General features: G+C 54.5%; 1 long non-coding RNA gene across 2 annotated transcripts in view; it reads right to left on the bottom strand.

The window, feature by feature from the left end:
* Positions 1–818: 818 nt before the first annotated feature.
* The window catches only part of LOC104913676, an 81,787-nt gene continuing 70,585 nt past the window's right edge, over positions 819–12,020 (bottom strand). For both annotated transcript variants that reach the window (XR_004161660.1, XR_004161661.1), the window contains one exon: positions 819–3,680. This is a non-coding gene — a long non-coding RNA (uncharacterized LOC104913676). The remainder of the gene's footprint in view (positions 3,681–12,020) is intronic.

Raw genomic sequence — 12,020 nt, 5'->3', positions numbered from 1 at the left:
AAAAAAAAAAAAAAGAAGGCAAAGACCAAGGGAACATGGGAGAGGGAGAAGGAAGGAGCCCAAGCAAGGGAGCATGTGTGAAAGTCGCTGCGAGAGAAGGGGCCTCTTTGATTCCCCGTGCCTCATACCAGACAGTGTCTAGACTGCAGCAATTATTGTCAGCTCAGAACACCCAGGCATTGCCATTTCAGCTGAAAGGGAGCTTAACAAAGAGCGAGGAAGAAAAAAATACCGTGCGAGCAGTGCACTAGGCTGCCTGCAGCAAGAGGGGCTCTTCGGAGGGCCCTCTGCCACCCCAGCCCCCCGGCAAACCCCAGCCCTGTGGGCATGCAGTAGGGCGGCGATGCTGCGAGCCCCATCCTGCTGCAGCCGTGGGGTGGAAGCTGTTCCTGGCCCATCCCCAGGGCCCTTCCTTGTGCCAGCGTGGGGGAGCTCCCCAATGAAGGCCCTTGGGGTTTGGGAGAGGAAGAGGTGAGGAGGAAGGCTTGGCACTTTTGCACCCAGTGAGCCACATGTTTTCACCGAGTCATTCAATGGTTTGGTTGGAAGGGACCTCAAAGATCATCCAGTTCCAGCCCCCGTGCTGTGGGCTGGTTGCCAACCATCAGATCACATTGCCCAGAGCCACATCCAGCCTGGCCTTGAGCAGCTCCAGGGATGGGGCATGCACTGCTGAGCCTGTTGGTGGGACATGATGGGGTGACGTTGCTCCATGGACCAAACCAGCACGAAGACCCTCAGCAGCCCCACATGGAGCCAACAGATCAGCAGTGCCTTTGTCAAGGGTTTTGTTTTCTCTCCAGTTTGAGGGGTGCTTGCTGCCTGTTCCAAACTCTCTCTGTTCAGCTGAACTGATTGCCATTGTCACTTCTTTGCCTTTGGGGAACGGGATCCTCTTTCTGACCTGGCCTGGCTGTGTCTGCAAAACTAAGGGCTTCTTCTCCATTGCGATGATGGTTCTGATGCCATCATGTGGACACCACCAGCCCCATCCAGGATCTGGGCACAGCAGAGCAGAGCTGGTGACAGCAGAAGTCCCACAGAGGTCCAACATGGAAGAACCTCCTCAGGGAGGCCCTGTTTCCACACTGTGTCTGTGGATACAGGACATTTCCTCACGTGGTGTTCCCCATGGAGCTCAGTTTAGAACTGAGAACAGCAGCTCAGGAGTCCCAGTACCACCCTGGGCAGCACAGTGGGGGACTGCAGATATTTCTTGGAAGGGCCCATGGTTTGTAATGCTTTGGACTGGTGCTACAGCCATTGAAGACATTGAGTTTCCAACCAAGTGCAGGCGCTGCAGTCATACAAATACATGGGGAGGGTTTGGGTCAGAAAAGGTTTGACCTTCACAGGGCACTTTGTGCACCGTGTCCCATCCACACTGCAGTGCCTGTGCCCGCAGTGCAGCTCCTGACTGGGGCAGCAGATCCCCAGTGCTCTTCCAGCTGCGGGGCTTTGGAACAACTGCTCCAAGGCTCTGCACCTCAGACCCAACACAACCGTGTCATGCAGTGGGAACAACACCGAGATGTCTCTGCACTTTGCCCAGGCTCCCATCTACACGTGGTTAAGCAGTGTGAGAAAGAAGACCTTGCTTTCTCCTTCACAGGGCAGCTCTGCTGGGCTCAGCAGGGGCAGCTCCAGTGGGGCTCCGTACTCCATCCCCATCCCAGGGCAGCCTGAACCTCTGTGCCCCTTCTCTCCCCTCTGCAAAGCTGTGTGCTGACGCCAACCTCATGTTTTCCAATTCCTTTAGATTTACCCCCACTCTTTTTTTTTTTTTTTAAATTCTGCCCGCTTTCCTTCCTTCCTTTTTATTTTATTTTATTTTTTTCTTCCTGGGTTAAAAATAATCAAGTTTCTGGGAAGCGGCAACTCCTGCTGCGCTGCCTCCCCGCTCTCGCCCCGGAGAATAGCTCAGCCCGGCGCTGGGCTGCGGCCCCTCCTCGCTGCTCGCTCCTTCCTCCTCCCCACCCCCTACAGGGATCTGACTAATATGCTCGGGCTCTGCTTGCCAGCTCAGCTGGAAAGGAATTTAACCGTTGCGTGGTCTGGAGGGAAGAGCGGGGAGCCCAGAGCCGCCCCGCTGAGCTGCGACCCTCCTCGCATCGCTGCTGGTTGGCTCCGTGCGTGGCCACGTTGCCCTGCGCGTGGGGAAGAGGGATGGGGAAGGAGGGATGCACCACGCCAGCACCCAGCAGCCCCATCCCTGAGCCCCGGGCGGGTGCAACCATCTCCTCCGTATGTTCCCTGCCTTCTGTTGGGGGCAAAACGCAGCACCCCGGGCGCTGTGCTCCCTAACGGTGGGGATCGTGGAAGTGCCTCCCCCACCCACTTGCATTCCCCGTGTGCCAAAACCCCAAAGCGACGCCGGTCGCCCCAGGCCTCAGCGCTGGGTGATGGAGCAAAGCGGGGACCTGCAGGATGTGGATGGGGGTCCCAGCGGTCCCAGCTCTGCGGCCGCAGCTCCGCAATGGGGCTGAGACCCCGAGCACGGTGCACTGAGTTCAGAGCTGCTGCAGTGCAGTGCTGTGGCAGCAGCCAGCAGCCCTCCTCCGGGGTGCTGGGAATCAGCCTCTGCACCAGCACAGCTAGCAAAGGCAGCGTTGTGTTTGGGTAAAAAAAAAACAAACATGCGGGGAGAAAGCTGTCTTGACCAAGGTTAGCCCAGAAAGTCCGTGGCAGAGTCCCTCCCTCCCCATAGCTCCAGCTTGCTGCTGTGCTGCAGCATCTCCCTGCTCCACTAAGAACTCCCGTTGAGATCTCCTGGCTGTTGCAGAAGCACTTGGAGGCCAGGACAGCTCAGCCTAGCGCAGAGCAGTGCCAGCTCCAGCTGCACCCTGCCAGGGCACAGAGCGTCCCGCAGCAGGATGTGATCCTTCCCACAGCGCATGGTCCCTCTGGAGATGGGGCTGCAGAGGAGGAAAGGGCACTGGGGACAAAGCGAGGACCCAGGGAAGACCAGGGAAGGGCGAGGACCCCGTAGGTGCCGGGATGCTCCGTGCTGCAGGGTCTGTGGGCTGGGGGCTAAGCCGGCAAGAAGGATTTGGAAAGAGGAAGATGTCTCCTCCAAACCCTCCCTTAAATGGCAGTTCTGCTGTCAAACAGGAGAGGATGGAGCACGTCGATCCTAAATCTCCCGGTGCTCCAAGAGCTGCCTCCAGCCCCGCTGCCCCGCAGCAACCCCAGCAGCCAGAAAGTGCTGGCAGGAGGGAAAGGGGTTGAGAAACTGCAGGCAGCAGGATGAGGCAGGAGCCAGCGCAAGCAGGATGTGACTAGGGGGTGACGGGGACGGCTGGAGGGGTGCCACGAGGAAGCGGTACCCGGGGCCATCCTGTTACCTCCCTCCCACGGCCTTCCAGCCCCAGCACCGCTCCCTGCACAGCGCTTCTCTGTTTCATCCCTGCCACCTAAATTCTCTCTCAGCAGCAAAGCAACGCCTTCTCCTTCCATTTACCGTGGGGTTTTGCACTCCTGCCCTTGCTGGGCGCTTCTGGGGCTGTCACTCTGGGCTGTCCCTGCCACAAGTGCCCCAACCCTGTCAGTGCATCCGCGTGGCAAACCTGATATTTGCTGGTCCTTTTTTCAGCACAAATTTAACGGCAGTGCTGGGAGGTGTGGGGTTGAGGGGAGGCTCAGACCGTGCCCTTCTCAGTTCTCAAAGTGTTGTTTTAGCACTGCAGAAAGGAGAGAGGAGAGAATGAAGGAGGAGAAGGAAGCAAGTAAAAAAAAAAAAGAAAAAAATAATAAAAATGACTTTTTTCCCTCACTGAAAATGACATCCAAAGCAGCTTTGCTTTGTTTCCCCCTAGCTCTGGCTGGTCCCAAGCTGCTGGCACTTTCCTCTGCTGTCCCCTTCACTGAGCTCCCATTTCTTTGTCCCCCACCTGCCCTTCCCCTCCACGTCCTCCAGAAATCCTCATGTTTCCCAGCTCTGACATGGCCCAGGGAAGCCAATGCAAGAGCCACTCCTCCTCAAGAAGAGGGGTCCAACCCCGTGCACACACTGCAACACCCTCCCTATTGAAAGGCAAGAAGGGACACGCAAATAACCCCCTCATCAATCCTGCCACACCGAAATGCATTAAAAAGGATGGAAAAGCAAACACCCTGATGGGCAAGAATGCATGCTGACACAGTGGCAGTTCACCATCAGTCTTGGCTTCAGCTCGTATCAGTATGGAGCAGCTTTGCTGTAGGGCAGGATGACAGGGAGACCCCCCTGCTGCCCATGGGCTATGGGAAGTGGGCTGGGGCTTCATGGCAAAGGTGCTCCATGGTCAGCTGGGCTGAGCAGGCATCCCACAGTGTGTGATGGGTACAGGGAAGGGGATCCCACACCTCTCTGGGAAGGTCCGTGATAGAGAAGAGTCACAGAATCATGAAGGGTGGAAAAGCCCTCTCAGATCCCCAGGTCCAACTCCATCCCACCCCACCACGCCCACTGACACGGCCCTCAGTGTCACATCTCCTCTGGGACACCTCTGGGACAGTGACCCCATCACTCCTGGGCAGCTGTGCCAGTGCAGCACTGCTCTTTTGGAGAACCAGCTTTTCCAACCTAAAAAGGCCTCGTTATACCCCAGCACTGCCCTGCTGCACAACAAAACCTCGAGAGCTCCAGGGTACTGCAGCTCTGCTTTTCCAGCAGGGATATCGCATGGCATGTATGCTGGGCAGGTTTGAAAATGCAAACCATCTTCCATCACTTGCATGACAAATTGTATTTGGGCATTTTCTAAAAGATGTGTTTTTTTTTATTTTTTTCATTCCAGCAAACCTACTGCTTTCAGCTCAAAGATTACCTCGATGTAAAAGAGGAGATCTAAAGAAAATAAGCCACCTCCAAACACAATGAAACAAAAACCTTTCTGTCCAAACCAAACATTATGGCTTGGCCTAAACTAAACAGTCATACCGGTATGGGGTATTTTGTGGGTTCTTATTTTCTTCGCTTTGCCAGAAAGCCCCTCCTACATCATCCGAATCTCTGTGCTGACCTGGTCCTACTTCCACACCCAAGACATTCTCTTTGGGCACCAACAACACTCTTCCTTCATTTTCCCATCAACATTGTTCTCCATCCATGGACGAGACCCATTGGACATTCTTCCATTCACAGATCAGACCCAGTGGATGATCTTCACCAGAAGCAAGCAACACTTCACTTCCCCTTGTTCAGAGACCTGTGAGCCTGCCCCAAGCATCTTCCAGAGGAAGCCATGGCCAAGAAGAGGAGATGAGCACCCAGAAGAGGTTGGTTTCCCTATGGCTGCAATAGGGAAAGTCTATGGGGAGGGGGCTACACAAAGAGATGTTGGGTTCCATTTCCAGCCCCTCACCCTTGCTGGGTGTGCCAGGGCTGTGCCCTCTAACCTGAGGCAAAGAAGTGAAACCCCAGCAAAGTAGCAAACAAGTCGAGGCGTAAACACGGCACGAATCTGCGGCGCTTCACCGTGGTTCGTTATCTCTGGTTAGACTGGAGACGGTAGAGCTGGGTTTGAGGAGAGCAGAAATATCAGCAATTAAAGATATGTCGTGTCAAAAAAACTCTAAACTGATTAAAGTTGAAGGCTCCGTTTTCTTCTTTTCATCAGAGAACGGAATCAAAACCTGCCTGGAAAGACGCGCTCCCCCCGTTCCCAGCGCTCCGAAGGCAGCGCCTGCATCCGTCCTGCTGTGTCCCTGCATTTTAATTACCATCTTATTAATATTCATGAGGATAGGCACTCAAGGGGGATTGCAGTCTGTCATTCTCTCTTTCTTTCCCCCTCTCTCTCTCTCGGCTGAATCTGTGTGGGTTTTTTTTCCCTTTCCCAACAGTTGGCGTGCCGCAGATCCGTACCGCGTGTGCGTGCCGACCCGAGGTGCTGTGTGTGCAAGGGGAGGGCAGGGGCTTGCACTGGGGTGTGGGTGTGAGTGGGATTGCCCCCATTGTACACAGCATCCTGAGACGAAGCTCAGCTGCGCTGCTTGGAGCGAGCGTGTGTGTGTGCAAACGCGGTGCCGTGCGCTCGGTGCGGGATGTCGGCATGGGAGCGGAGCGGCACAGTGCTGCCAGCAGAGCTGATGCACGTGCGAGCAGGCGTGCGAGGAGCGTGTGCTCACACTTGTGTGCACTATTCGGGCTGTACAGCTGTCTCTGAGCACCTGGGTTGATGGTGTGGACCCCACTGAGTCACAGCCTGGGCTGTCAGGGTGAAGCGGGACTTGCTGTTTCAGGCATGCCCCACGACCCTGTGGGCGCACAGAAGGCACAGGTTGGCGTGGAGCTGGAGGTAAATCGATTTTCTCATGCCTAAGTTGAGCAATATGGGGTTCACCTACTGCCATATGGCATGGAATCCTTTTTATGATCACTACTGAACGTAATGGCCATGTGGGTGGTGGAGAAGACCCACACGTGTCCTGCTCCCATCTAGCTGGAGGAAACATGGCAAGGACTGAGCTATCCCCAGCTGGGCCACAGCGCTTGGGGCAATGCAGAGCCATGGGCAGATCCCCCATCACCCCACAGTCGTTCCAAACATCCCAACCACCACCACCATCTGCACCTCTGTTTTCAAGGGAGATGCAGCACCAACGCTCCACATTTCCTCATCACCTTCCTCTTGGCTAACACCACCAGGAGCTCAAAGCCCTTTGGGGAAGGATCCCACCGCACAGTGCACAGCCCTGCCATCACCAACCACCTGCAGAAACCTGTGGAGAGACACTCCAACTCCATGGCTCCCCAACGCCCCACTTGCTCAGCTCCACAAATATTTGAATTAAGGTCCCCCGGGGAGCCGCAGTCACAGAGTAACTGATTTCTCCTCCTTCATTATATCTCTGTGTAATTTACCGAGGGACGGCAGCGTGTGCCTCCGTTCGAGTGAATTCCCAGCAGGACTCCCCAGAGCTCACAAATCAGGCAAAGGCAAGGCATTAGAATATGAAAGGTGAGGCTGGTCTCCCCACCAGGACTCATCTCACTCTTCCCTGGCTCCAACAGTCCCAAATTACGTTTGATTTCCACCTGCCACCTCTGGTGGGTCACGCTCCTGTGTGAGCAGGGAGGTGCGTGGGCACAGGGCTGTATCCCCAGTTCCGTCCCTTCTTGCTCCTGCTACCTTCTGGGCAGGAAAGGGAAGAGGGTCACCTCTCTCTTGGCAGCATCTCAAGAACCAGAGATGAAGTGTGCCAATAGAGCTAATGCAGCAAAGGTTTCTGGGTGGAACCGTGTCACACAGCAGAGATCCCTGCCCCAACACCTGACTGTTGGCTCCATTTTCACAACTGCAAAGAAGAGCAACCATTCCCTCTGTTTACTAGTTGAAGACTCCACCAGTTAGATGTTGGAGGTCTACTGAAGCTAACCTGCGTTCTGGATCCATCTGCATTGCATCTCCAGTAAGGTGGAACCAGAGGATGAGTCTGCCAGTGTGTCTCAATTGTTCCCTGAAAGAGGTCAGAGAGTTGCAAAGGAGAAATGAAAGAAAAGGGAGAAATCGAGGTCTTTGGTCTAAGGATGCACAACTTTGCTGCTTGGGATTGCTTATGAAACATGCAGTGTGAAGAGATTGATATTCAGCAGACCCAAATCTGTCCAAACTAAATCCAAACTTACGCCCAGTCCTACAAAATGCCTGTGCTGAGGTGCCAGGTGTGTGCCCACGAGTGGGAGGCAATCAGGAGGTCATAGGACCTCCCATGGGTCTGTACTGCACCTCTAGGGCAGGGGCTGTCCCTGGGCCAGCCTGGGCATTGCTGGGGATGTGGCACCACAGTAAGGCACCGGTTGGGCTCCAAGGCAGTGAGCTCTCTGTTCCAGATACGCTGCAAACAGCGGAGGGCAACATTTTGCTTCCTGGAAACCCAGAGAAAGAAGTGTTTTTCCTAAGAGCTGCAGCTCGTAGGCAACCTGTAATGGAGGCTTCAGAAAATTGGGTGTTCCCCCTTACATCTCCTCTGCGAAGACAAAGCCTTGGCAGATGGTGGTGGTGCTTCACAGTGCTTGGATGTTGTTTGGGAGCTGGGTGCACGAATCCTAACTCTCTTTCTTCCCTTTAGAGGTACAATGTAAAATCTGCCTATCCCTTGGATAGCTCAACTTCTCAGAGCCCACGTACTGTCTCTTCACACAAGCTGACTCAAGGACCTAAGGCTCTTCAATATGTGACAAAGAACTCCTTTCTCCCAAACATTCCCCAGTCATCGGAGCTAAATAGGCTGTGCTGAAACCAAACAAAATAAAGCCCATGTGAAGGCAGCTCCAAATCCCCATCTCCTTGCCAGCACTCTGAATTTCCTCCCATGGGTAAGCAGCTTCTCAATGTGCCAGGGCTCGGAAACACAGCGATGGGCTGGCATGGCAATGACAAGAGGGTACCTGGGAGGGAAATGTGGCATGAAGCTGCACCAAACACTACATGTGCTCTGTGCATGGGATGTCAAGAGCTGTGAAAAGCCTTGGAGCAGCTCCTGAGCAGCCTTCGTGGGCACCCAATGGGGAACCCCGAAAAGGGGGATGCATGGGCACCCAAGGGGAAACCCAGATATGGTGATGCATGAGCACCAGTGGGACCCTTCCACAGCAACAGTGGGCTTCCTATGGAGCTCATGCATCCCCCTGCTTGCGGTCCCCGATAGGAGCCTTCCAAACACTCTGCCCAGGCCACCCTCTTGCTGCCCCAACCGGCTGCTTCCACCCTCTCCAATATGGGGCCAAAACCTCACCGCAGTGCAGTGAACCCTCCTCCCCCAGCTCCTAGCACCAAGCACCACCTCAACAACTGAAGCAGCTGCCTTTCTCCATCAGCGAGGTGACGGCAGGAGGGGGTGTCCATCCTCCCGGGGGGGGATTTTGGCAGAGCGCACCCGGCGGTGCTGCCGGTTCCGGAGCTGCGTGCCCAGGACCCCACGAATCATTGGGGCCGGGGGCTTTCTGTGCGAGCAGCTCGTGATCAAAGCGCCGAGCACAGCCCAGGGCTTTCGAGGGGGGAGGGAGGCGGACGGCGAGAGATGAAACGGAGCAAAGTTCTTCGGGTTCGGACGCGGGAGTTGGAAAGGATTCGACGGCAGCTTGGAAAAGGAGGAGGAGAGGGCCGGGAGCAGCAGCGTTCAGCAGAAAGGAATGTCCTGATGGGACGGCAGCCTGAACGCCAGCCAGGACCCCCCCCCCCTTCCCAAGGCTGTTTAAAAGCCCCGGACCTCTCCAAGCCCTTTAATTGGAGCTTTAAAAAACTTCCTTGTTCCTTGACGCGGCGAGGTTTGCGTTTCATGCCCAAAATGACTCAATTCCCCCTCTCCCCCCCGTGCAAAAAAATTCTCCTTTGAAACGTTTGCTCGCAGCCAGCTCCGTCCCCTCCCCATTAGCCCCAGTACCCCCAGCCCTCACCCCACCAGCCTCTTGTGTGTATTCTTGTTCTCCCCTAATAATCCACATCCCAGCTGCCTCCCTCTCCCTTCACCCTCCTCCTCCCTGCCTCTCTCGCTCCCTCTTTCTCCCTCCTCCCCCCTCCTCCCCCTTTCCATAACTCAAAAGCTTGTCAGGCTGGTTCCAGACTGCTGGCGCCAGGCTTCACTCCAGGAAAAAAATAAAGCAAAAGAGAAAGGCATGCAAGGCAAAACAGCCCCGCCACATGAACACACATCAAACCAGCCCTTTATCTCCCCGGAATGCTCTCCCCTCTGCAGAGCTCCCTACCCCGTCCGACACACGCACACACTCGCTCCCATCGCTGTAACCCTAATGCAGCACACGCCCCGGCAGAGAAAAGCGAAGGAGCAAATACAAGATCTATTATTTATCAGCATATCAATTATTTAGAGCCCCGTGGCGGGGAATGGGTGGGGAGAGGAGGCCTTCGTGGAGGCGGCTTTTACCCCGATCATTCAGGTGAGGGGCTCCTTCCTGGACCCACCTCCCGTTGCCCACCCATGGGGAGGTGAGCGCGAGCCTCCAGCCCCATCCTTTGCCCTCCTGTTCCACCTTGATCCTTCCTCTGACCACAGGAGTGCTGTTATTCTTCCCCATGAGCAAGAGAACCCCGTTACCCTGCTCTAACAACAAGGGAACCTCATTATCCTGCCCCACAATCAAGGGAACCCTGTTATCCTGCCCCATGAGCAATGGAATCCCGTTATTCCACCCCAGGAAAATCCCAGTCCTGGAGGAACCAGACCTAGTGTGTGATGATGGCTCTCATAGGGTAGACCTAACCTCCACGCAGCCCTCAGCAAGAGGAATTTTGGCATCAAGCTGCAGTGCCAGCAGAACTCACCTGCTTTGGGGCAGCTTGCACATACCTCCAAGCCATCTCCCTTCTCAGGGAATGCACAGTGCCACTGATGGCCATCCCATAATGGTAGTGGTGGCCAGTACAGGGATGTGGAGCCCAGGCCCTGGTGTGGCTGTGCACTGGACCTGAGGCCCTATGAGTGCTCCTGCCCATAAACTTCCCCTAAAGGTCTCCTCCCTGCAGGTCTTGCCACAATATGGAAGGTCCAGAGTTCTTCACCTTATGGGGATTTTAGGCTGGTCTTTATCCCAAAAGGTGAGAATCACAGAATCAGTGAGGTTGGAAAAAACTTCTCAGATCCCCAAGTCCAACCCCAGCCCTACATCCCTCAGTGCCACATCCCCACAGCTCTGGGATGCCTCCAGGACGGTGACCCCAGCACTCCCTGGGCAGCTGTGCCACTGCAGCACCGCTCTTTCAGACAAGTAATGTTTCCTAATATCCAACCTGAACCTTCTGGTGCAACTTGAGGCCACCACCTCTCATCCTACCACTGTTACCTGGGAGAGCCAACAATCCCAAATGTGGGACACAAACTGGGCTGTGGGAGGAACACTACACCAAGCTACACAACATCTCCACATCCTTCCAGCCCTGTTTTCTCTTGGATTTGGGAGCAAAACCCCAGCCCACCATATTCATGATCCCTTTGGCAAACAGTCCCATTCCCCAGCCAGGTGACACTGCATAGTGCTGTGCCGACATGCTTGGGTTCACCCATGTGCCACTGCTGAGAGCTCCCAGATGGCTACCACAGCCTTCCCTCGAGGTAGCCGTGTTTCAGCAGCAGATCATGCTGAAGTAGCTACAGTGGGAACGTGTGATGAGGTGGGTGTGCTAAGAAGATTTTTTTTGGCAGACTTCAGGATGACTTTATTGCTCACAAGTTCTCGAGTCATGCCTGAGTAACACACTCATCGCGTGTCTGAAGCAAAAAAAACCAACAACAAAAAAACCCTTACCCTAGCACAAAGAGGGATATATTTTGCTCCCCAAGGACACCAAGAAGCATGCAGGAGAGCCACAAAAGGGCCCCGAGACCCAAGGATTCTGCTGTGCTGCTCCCAAGTCTGGGCATCCACCCCAACCCCAATGGTTTCTGAGCATCCCTCCAACAGAGAGGGGAGAGGACTGCAGCATGGAGCCCTACTGATGCTGGCTTTTGGGAGGCAATAACATCACCAGCTCTCAGGGCTCCTCACCAGCTCCTAAGGAAGACTCAGGTGGGATGGAAGTCTTCTCCCCTTGGGTTAAGAAAGAGTAAGAGTGGCCTCTTGCACTTCACTGTCCCAATCCTTCCACACCAAAAGCTTAAAACAGATGAGAACTAGTATGGAAAAGGGGGAAACGCTTGACCTTATTAATCCCATTCCACTCTAATGGGTTCAAGGAGGACATTTTTGTGAGTTCTTCTAGGACAGTTTTCATCTTCTTTTCTTTTTTCCAAAAAACCCAACATTCCAGAAAAAAAAAACAAACAACAAACAACAACCCACATTCCCTATATTTGCTGCTACTGAAAGAGCAAATCTATCTCTGGGAGGAAAGCAGGATGACCCAGGGAAGGAAGAACTTTCACTGAAGATTGAGGGGGAAAAGCAGAAGGACCTGAGGAGCCCTTCATTTAGAACCAGGCAGTTTTGTGAGAAAGAGAAGAATTCCATTCCGTTGAGAGCTGTTCATGAAAACTTTGCCTGCACTCATGTTTAAAGGCAGGGTGTGTTTTGGGGGGGT

Source organism: Meleagris gallopavo, chromosome 19 (genome assembly GCF_000146605.3).
Source record: "Meleagris gallopavo isolate NT-WF06-2002-E0010 breed Aviagen turkey brand Nicholas breeding stock chromosome 19, Turkey_5.1, whole genome shotgun sequence".
NCBI classification, from domain to species: domain Eukaryota; kingdom Metazoa; phylum Chordata; class Aves; order Galliformes; family Phasianidae; genus Meleagris; species Meleagris gallopavo.
This window is presented reverse-complemented; position numbering and strand designations above follow the sequence as displayed.